At 36.6% G+C, this 7,745-nt stretch overlaps 1 non-coding gene across 1 annotated transcript; it reads left to right on the forward strand.

Moving 5' to 3' along the window:
- The first annotated feature begins 7,368 nt into the window (after window positions 1-7,368).
- On the forward strand, window positions 7,369-7,476 carry LOC131163188 (small nucleolar RNA R71). The gene has a single exon (XR_009138965.1). It is a non-coding gene; the product is annotated as a small nucleolar RNA R71 (small nucleolar RNA).
- The last annotated feature ends 269 nt before the right edge of the window (window positions 7,477-7,745 follow it).

Below are 7,745 nucleotides of genomic sequence, written 5' to 3' on the forward strand. Positions count from 1 at the left end.
TTGTGTGGCCTGAAGGAGGGACCTATCCTAACTAGCTGATCAGGATAAGTCAACTGAAATCCGACAATTTGATCAGCCCCTTCAATCCATATCTGATGGAGAGCATGTCCCTACGTGGGCACGATCTACCTCATACAACTTACTATCTGAGTAAAGTGGTTGTACTCTGAACTGAATATCTGTAGCTATGGTATCGTGCTCCGCTGTCTGATCCGTCAGGGTCTGATACTATATAAGTAGCTGATATCTGTAATATACTATTTTTACTATGATTTCTAAAATAACCATAACCCCATAGAATTTATCTGAAATTCTAAATAAACTGACTGGAAATCTATTTTCTATATAACTGAACTACTATCTGAATATTTATTTATTCGGGCACTATGGTACTGATAAACGCGTTATTCTGTAATTACTGAAAATGTATACTTCTAAGTATACTGTACACTGAAAATTTTTTCATTCTATAAACATGCAAATATCATGGTATTTCTATTAATAACTATAAACTTGGTATTCACAAATTCTATAAATATAGTACTGTTTCTGTTATCAACTCAAACCACACAAATAAATATTAATATTACCAGGCTTTGAAAGTTAATACAAGCTTATAATTTGTGCTAAAATTATATATGGTTGCCTAGCATAGCATGTTTTCTTTACTTGACTACTGGAAAGCTCCTATGTTATACTGGTCCAACACCCGTAGGCCTTCTCACTCAACACCCTGAAAACAACATTTTCCAGAACAGAATATCATTATTTCTTTGTCTCCATCATTTCCTACAACTTCCAGAAGGCTAAAAACTGAATAAAAAGCCTTACCCTAATTCTGGGGAGAAATTCGACTTGATCCCATCAACGATCCGCCCTAGAAGACTTAAAGAGAACTCCACCAAGAGCGTCATGGTGGCCTCAGATCGTCGATCCGGTGACTGATGGGGCCGAAATCGAAGAAAGTTGAAAGAAGAACTGTAGGAGAGGGAGAGAGAAGGTTTTCCATCAATTTTCTGCAATTAAACTAAGTTTAAGGCTATTTATATTGCGGCCTTCGTCGATGAACTCTCCCTTTCATCGAAGAAATTCAAAGTCACCCAAAACATTCTCTCGGTATCTTCTCGTTGACGAAACATACCCTCGTCGATGAGTCCCTCTTTTACCCTCGTCGACGAATCCCCTGTGTTTGTCGACGAGGCCATAAGAAAGTTCCTTGGGTTATTAGTCTGCTGCCTCCTTCTGTTCCTGTTCCCATTTTCCTTTCTCTTTATTATTTAAATAACATTATTCTTCAGGTCGTTACAGGTAGTGGTTTATATCATTTGTACTGTATTTACAGATTCGGTTATACATGATTATATAGAAATAGATCTTCATATCATTGTAACTCATTTGCCACACACTAGCAATAGCATATTTCGTCTTACTGAGCGTTGGCTCATCCCATTACTTTAACATTTTCAAGTGATCCAGGTAGGCGAGCAGATCAAGCTCACAGGTAGAGGGGCTTCAGTACTGCTCTGTCAGTAAAGTGAGTATTTTTGGGAGTATTTATGTATAGCCCTAGCCCATTTGAGGGTATTTTGGGAAACAATCATATATGTATATTTTGGGAAACATTTTAACACTCTGGTATTGTATATTTTCTTGATTGTGTTTATATGAATTTCGCTTCTCGCTGCTTAGGTTGATGGTTTGGCTTAATCTAGTAGGTATCAGAGCATTATAAATTTTACAGTATAAAAAAAAAAAAAAAAACCCAATTAATTTAGCAGGTTATTACACATGAACTCTGATTTGATGTTAACACTCAAAAGAACGATATATAGCTGAAGAATACCTCACAAGGTGTCATAGTCGCCAAGAGTGTTCTCTCAGTGCTCACAAGGAACCCTAAGTGGAACGAATCATGTGAATGTGTATATTCAGTCTCATGAGATACCATGAAAATATAAGAGTTTATATAGCCAGATTAACATGAATGAACTACCAATTAATCTTCATGGAGTTACACAGTCATATAAAGAGAAACTACACATAAATAACTCAAGTGTGTAACTTTTAGTTTATATGCAAGTATGTTAAGGGTATAAGTTAGTGTTAATCATGACATAATCATCCATCTTCAATACTTTTTTTAATTTTATTTTTTTTAAATAATAAAAACTCATTAAGTGGAAGGCACAGTGTCACATGCAAATTCTTACCCCCCCCCCCTCAAAAAACTAAAGTGGAATATTGTCCTTAATGTGAAAGCATAGGGGAAATAGAAAAATTGTGCATCAGGGAAACAAGCTAATAGAAAAAACATAAAAAATCACTACCAACTAATGCAACAAAAAAAGAAAAGAAAAATGAAAATAAAAAAACAAATAAAACAAAAAAGAAAAAGAAAAGTAATAGGAGATAAAGGTTAGAAAACTCTCCTAGGGTCTTGCAAAAGCAAGACCTCTTCATTTGTATCGAAAGGAGTCATGAAAGGCTTAAGCCGCTGTCCATTGACCATGAAGTCGTTACCATTCTTTGGATCGACAATGTCTACTATTTCATGAGGATGAATGTGTTTAACGATGTACGGGCCACCCCATAGGGACTTCAGCTTCCCAGGAAACAGATGTAATCTAGAGTCGTAGAGAAAAACTTGTTGATTCGGGAAAAGGTGTTTATCCTTGATTTTTCCTGTCATGCAGCAGCTTCATTTGTTCCTTTGCTAAGTGAGCATCTCTTGGATTTTTCAAGCTCACATACCTACAACTTTCTCAAACCTTTGGCATCATTAAGTGAAAAGTTAATTTGTTTAATAGCCCATAATGCACGATGTTGAATCTCAACAAGTAAATGACATATCTTACTATAAACTAACCTGTAGGGAGACATCCCTAAATTTGTATTGAAAGCAGTTCAATAGACCTAGAGTGCATCAACCAGCTTTTCTAACCAATCTTTTCGATTAGGACGAACCGTTTTCTCAAGTATGATCTTGATCTCTCTGTTGGCTAGCTCAGCTTGACCATTAGTTTGAGGATGGTATGGAGCAGAGACCTTCTTGGTAACTCCATATTTTTGCATTAGTTTTTCAAATGGTTTGTTACAAAAGTGCAACCTGCCATCACTAATGATCGCTTTGGGCATGCCAAAACATGCAAATAACTCCTTGAGAAATCGGATGACAACCCTAAGGTCATTTGTCCTACAAGGTATAGCTTCCACCCATTTTGAAACAAGATCCATAGCAATATAAGAATTTCTGAAAGAGTTTGGGAAAGATCCTATAAAGTCAATTCCCCAATAGTCAAAGATTTCAAGTTAAAATATGAGACATAGGCATTTCATTCTTTGCTGTGATTTTCCCTAGTTTCTGATAAGCCTCACAAGTTTTACAAAAATTCTCAACATCTTTGAACATAGTAGGCCAGTAGAGTCCACTTTGAAAAATTTTTAAAACAAATTTCTTTGCAGTAAAGTGGTCTCCACACACTCCACTATGACAAAAATGCATCACAGAAGTGAATTCATCATAAGGCACACATTTACAAACCAACTTATTAGAGCAGTATTTAAACAGATATGGGTTGTCAAAATAATGATGTCATACCTACACAAGGAACTTACACTTATCTTGAGTTAACCAATGTTCTGGCATTCAATTGGTGACAAGGAAGTTCACAATATCGGCAAACCACAGGACGTGTGAATCTGCAAAAAGACACTCATCAAGAAAATCATCATTTAAGGGAGGAAGAGATACAGACACATCAAGTAGCTGCAAACGAGAGAGATGGTCAGCTACAACATTTTTCTACTCCCTTTTTATCTCGAATGGTGATGTCAAATTCCTAAAGAAGTAGAATCCATATGATCAACCTGTGTTTAAGATCCTTCTTTACCAACAAATATTTCAAAGCAGAGTGATCAGTAAAAATAATGACAGGTGATCCAATGACATAAGGATGGAATTTTTTTTAACCAAACACAATAGTTAATAATTCATTCTCAGTGGTGGTATAATTTTTCTGAGCATCATTCAAAGTAAGGCTTGCATAATAGATGACAGACCACTTATTACCAACGCTCTGCCCCAAAACGACACCAAGAGCAAAGTCACTAACATCAGTCATGATCTCAAATGGCAAGTCCCACCGAGGAGGTTGCATAATAGGTGCAATAGTCAAATGTTTCTTCAATGTCTTAAAAGCCCGTTGACATTCATTAGTCCCCAAAAATTCAGTCTCATTTTTCAATAAAGTACACAGTGGTTTAGTAATACAACTAAAGCCCTGAACGAAATGCCTATAGAAGCCGGCATGACTAAGGAAAGAACGGATATCCCTAACTGTCTTAGGGATGAGTAACTGGGAAATTAGCTCTACCTTGGCACTGTCAACCTTTATACCACGCTCAGAAACCAAATGACCAAGTACTAAACCACTGCTTACCATAAATTGACATTTTTCCTAATTCAAAAACAAATTCTTTTTTTCACATCTTTTCAGAATAGCAGTAAAAATTTTCAGACAGATATCAAAAGACTTGCCAAACACAGAAAAGTCATCCATGAAAATTTCACATATATCATCTAACATATAAGAGCAAATACTTATCACGCAGCACTGGAAAGTAGTAGGTGCATTGCATAAAACGAATGACATTCTGCGAAAGGAGAAAGTACTGCAGGGACAAGTGAAAGTAGTCTTTTCTTGATCCTTAGGTGCTACAAAAATTTGATAATAACCAAAAAATCCATCCAAGAAACAGTGAAAGGAATTACTAGCTACTTTTTCGAGTATCTGATCTAGAAAAGGTAACAAAAAGTGATCCTTTTAGCTAGCCAAATTTATTTTATGATAATCAATGCACATTCTCCGACCCGTTACTTTCCTAGATGGGATCAATTCTCCATTAGCATTTTCAATGATAGTCAAACTAGATTTTTTTGGAACTACCTGTGTCGAGCTTACCCACTTACTGTCGAAGATCGGATAGATGATGTCGGCAGCTAATAATTTCAACACTTCTTTCTTTACAACCTTCTTCATGGTTGGATTCAGTCTCCGCTGTGCATCACGAACTGGTCGATCGTCTTTTTCCAAGAAGATATTGTGAGTACAAATCGAAGGGTCGATACCCTTGATGTATGCAATGGTCCATCCTATCGCTCCTTGATGCTTTCTTAGTACCTACAATAACTCAGTTTCTTATTTAATAGTAAGATGAGAAGAGATTGCCACTGGGACTGTGCCCTTTGCTGGACCCAGGAAAACATACTTCGGCTCTTCAGGTAATGGCTTCATCTTAAGTGTTAGAACTTCTTCTTCTGATGACTTCAAAACTTCTGGCAAATCAATAGCTTCAAAAGTTTTCTTACGCGAACTACTCGTGTAACTCATATCCAATAAGTGAAGGGAACCATCTATCTCTGGGAACTACCCTTATAATTCTAGAAATTCTCTAATCAAGGGAGCTTTTTCATCAAATATCTCAAGCTGTTCAGAAGAATAATTTTCCAATACACCATCAACATCAAGTACTGACAACAACTCTGAAATATACAAATAATCTATTATATCCGTTGCATGTGCTTCTACATCATCACACCCACTTGACATCTTGTGAGCATTGAACATGTTCATCTCGAATCTCATATTTCCAAATGTGAGCTTAAGTACTCCACTTAGAAAATTAATCAAGGCATTAGAAGTAGCAAGGAATGGTCACACAAGAATAATAGGAGCGTGCTATATGGTGGAGGTAGGCTATTGTATATCTAAAACAACAAAGTCCACTGGGTAGTACACTTTGTCAACTTGAACCAATACATCCTCAATAAGGCCTCGTGGAACTTTTACTAATCTTTCTGCCAACTATAGCATCATGGAATTTTTCTTCAGCTCACCTAAATCCAACTGCTCATATATCGAAAATGGGAGAAAGTTCAAACTACTCCCTAAATCAAGTAAAGCTCTCCCGATACGAGATTCACTAATCATGATAGAAATAGTGGGAGAACCAGGATCTCTGAGTTTCTGAGGAGTCTGACTCAATATCAATGCACTGACTTGCTCAGTCAAGAAAGACTTTTTCTTTATGTTCAGTTTTCTTTTCACTGTGCATAGGTCCTTCAGAAATTTTTCATATGTAGGAACTTGTTGTATGGCATCCAAAAGTGGGATATTGATCTTCACTTGCTTGAAGGCTTCTTGAATCTCAATGTGATACTTATTCTTCTGACTAGATGTCAACCTCTGAGGATAAGGTACCACAGGTTGATACTCCTTAATTGTATCATCCTCCTTATTACATGACTTCTTTGAATCTAATCTTGCTTCATCTGATTTTTCTTTTGCCTCATCTGTCTCAATTGTAGCTTCAGGTGTGGGAGCAACTGTTTGTTGATCAATGGGTATTTCAGGATGGGAAACTTCTTTTCCGCTCCTCAAGATACTGACGACCTTTGCTGACTCAAAAGAATCCCCTGAAACATTATGCACTGGTTACTATTGTTATCGATATACTTGGAGATTAGGTTGAGGTTGTGCTGAAAATTTCCCTATTTCTAAAGCATTCAATTGTATACTCATTATATTAATAATGCCTCGTAACTCATTTATGGTTTGATTTTTATTTTGCATAAATTTTTGAAGAGTGTTCACTATCCGTGCCACGCCATCATCAGAAGGTTTCTTTAATGGAATAGGAGCTAAATTAAGTTGAAATCTTGGAGGTGTGTAGCTTTGAGAGATCTGTTGCGGCTGATACTACTATTAAGGAGTTATAACTGGATGATATAGCGGTTGCGGAGGTGGTGCATAGGATTGAGGAAGTTGCTAAAACTGTGAGGAAGATTGACCAAACTAATCAATCCTCCATAAGAAGTTTGGGTGATTCCTCCATCTCAGATTATAAGTGTTCGAGAATGACTAATTTTGAGATTTGTTGACCCAATTTGCTGATTGCTTTTGATAAGATCTACTGTCCTGTCATAGTGGTAGAAACGAACAATCTTGAATTTTATGGTCAGGGGTCTCACAAATAGAACACACTTCCATTGATTTCGTAGCTTTCACTTTCTCTAATTCCATAACCTCTAGTTTCTTAGACAAAGCAGCAACAAGAGCCTATAGATTAGTCTCCTCTTTGACCTCGTATTTACCTCCACCACCAATTGCTCTGAGAGGTTGTTTTGCCATTGGTGCCAGATCATATTGTATGTTCCATTATTGGGTACTTTCAACTAAGTAATCAAAGAATGATAGAGTCTGATCTGGTTCCTTGCTGAAGAACTCTCGGTTGCACGTAGTTTATAAAAATTATTTACATTCAGGGGTAAGAGCAGTATAGAAATAATTTACTAACCTCCAAGATTCGAATTTGTGATGTGGACATATATTCATCATATCCTTGAACCTCTCCCAACAAGCTTGGAAGGTCTCCTCACCTTTCTGCATGAAGTGACTAATATGCTCTTACAGGTATTGAGCTCTCTGGAAAGGAAAGAATTTATGTAAGAACTCACGCTGCATTTAAGCCCAATTAGTAATAGAGTTAGGTGTTAGAGAGTTAAACCAAAATTTTGCCTTTTCTTTCAAAGAAAAAGGAAATAAGCGAAGTTTGACAAACTCATAAGTTCCAACCCTATTAATGAAAGTAATACAGACCAACTCAAAATCTTTCAAATGCTGATATGGACTCTCAGAATCCATCCCGTGAAACTGGGGTATCACATATAACATACCATGCTTAAT

This window comes from Malania oleifera, chromosome 8 (genome assembly GCF_029873635.1).
Source record: "Malania oleifera isolate guangnan ecotype guangnan chromosome 8, ASM2987363v1, whole genome shotgun sequence".
In the NCBI taxonomy this organism is placed as follows: domain Eukaryota; kingdom Viridiplantae; phylum Streptophyta; class Magnoliopsida; order Santalales; family Ximeniaceae; genus Malania; species Malania oleifera.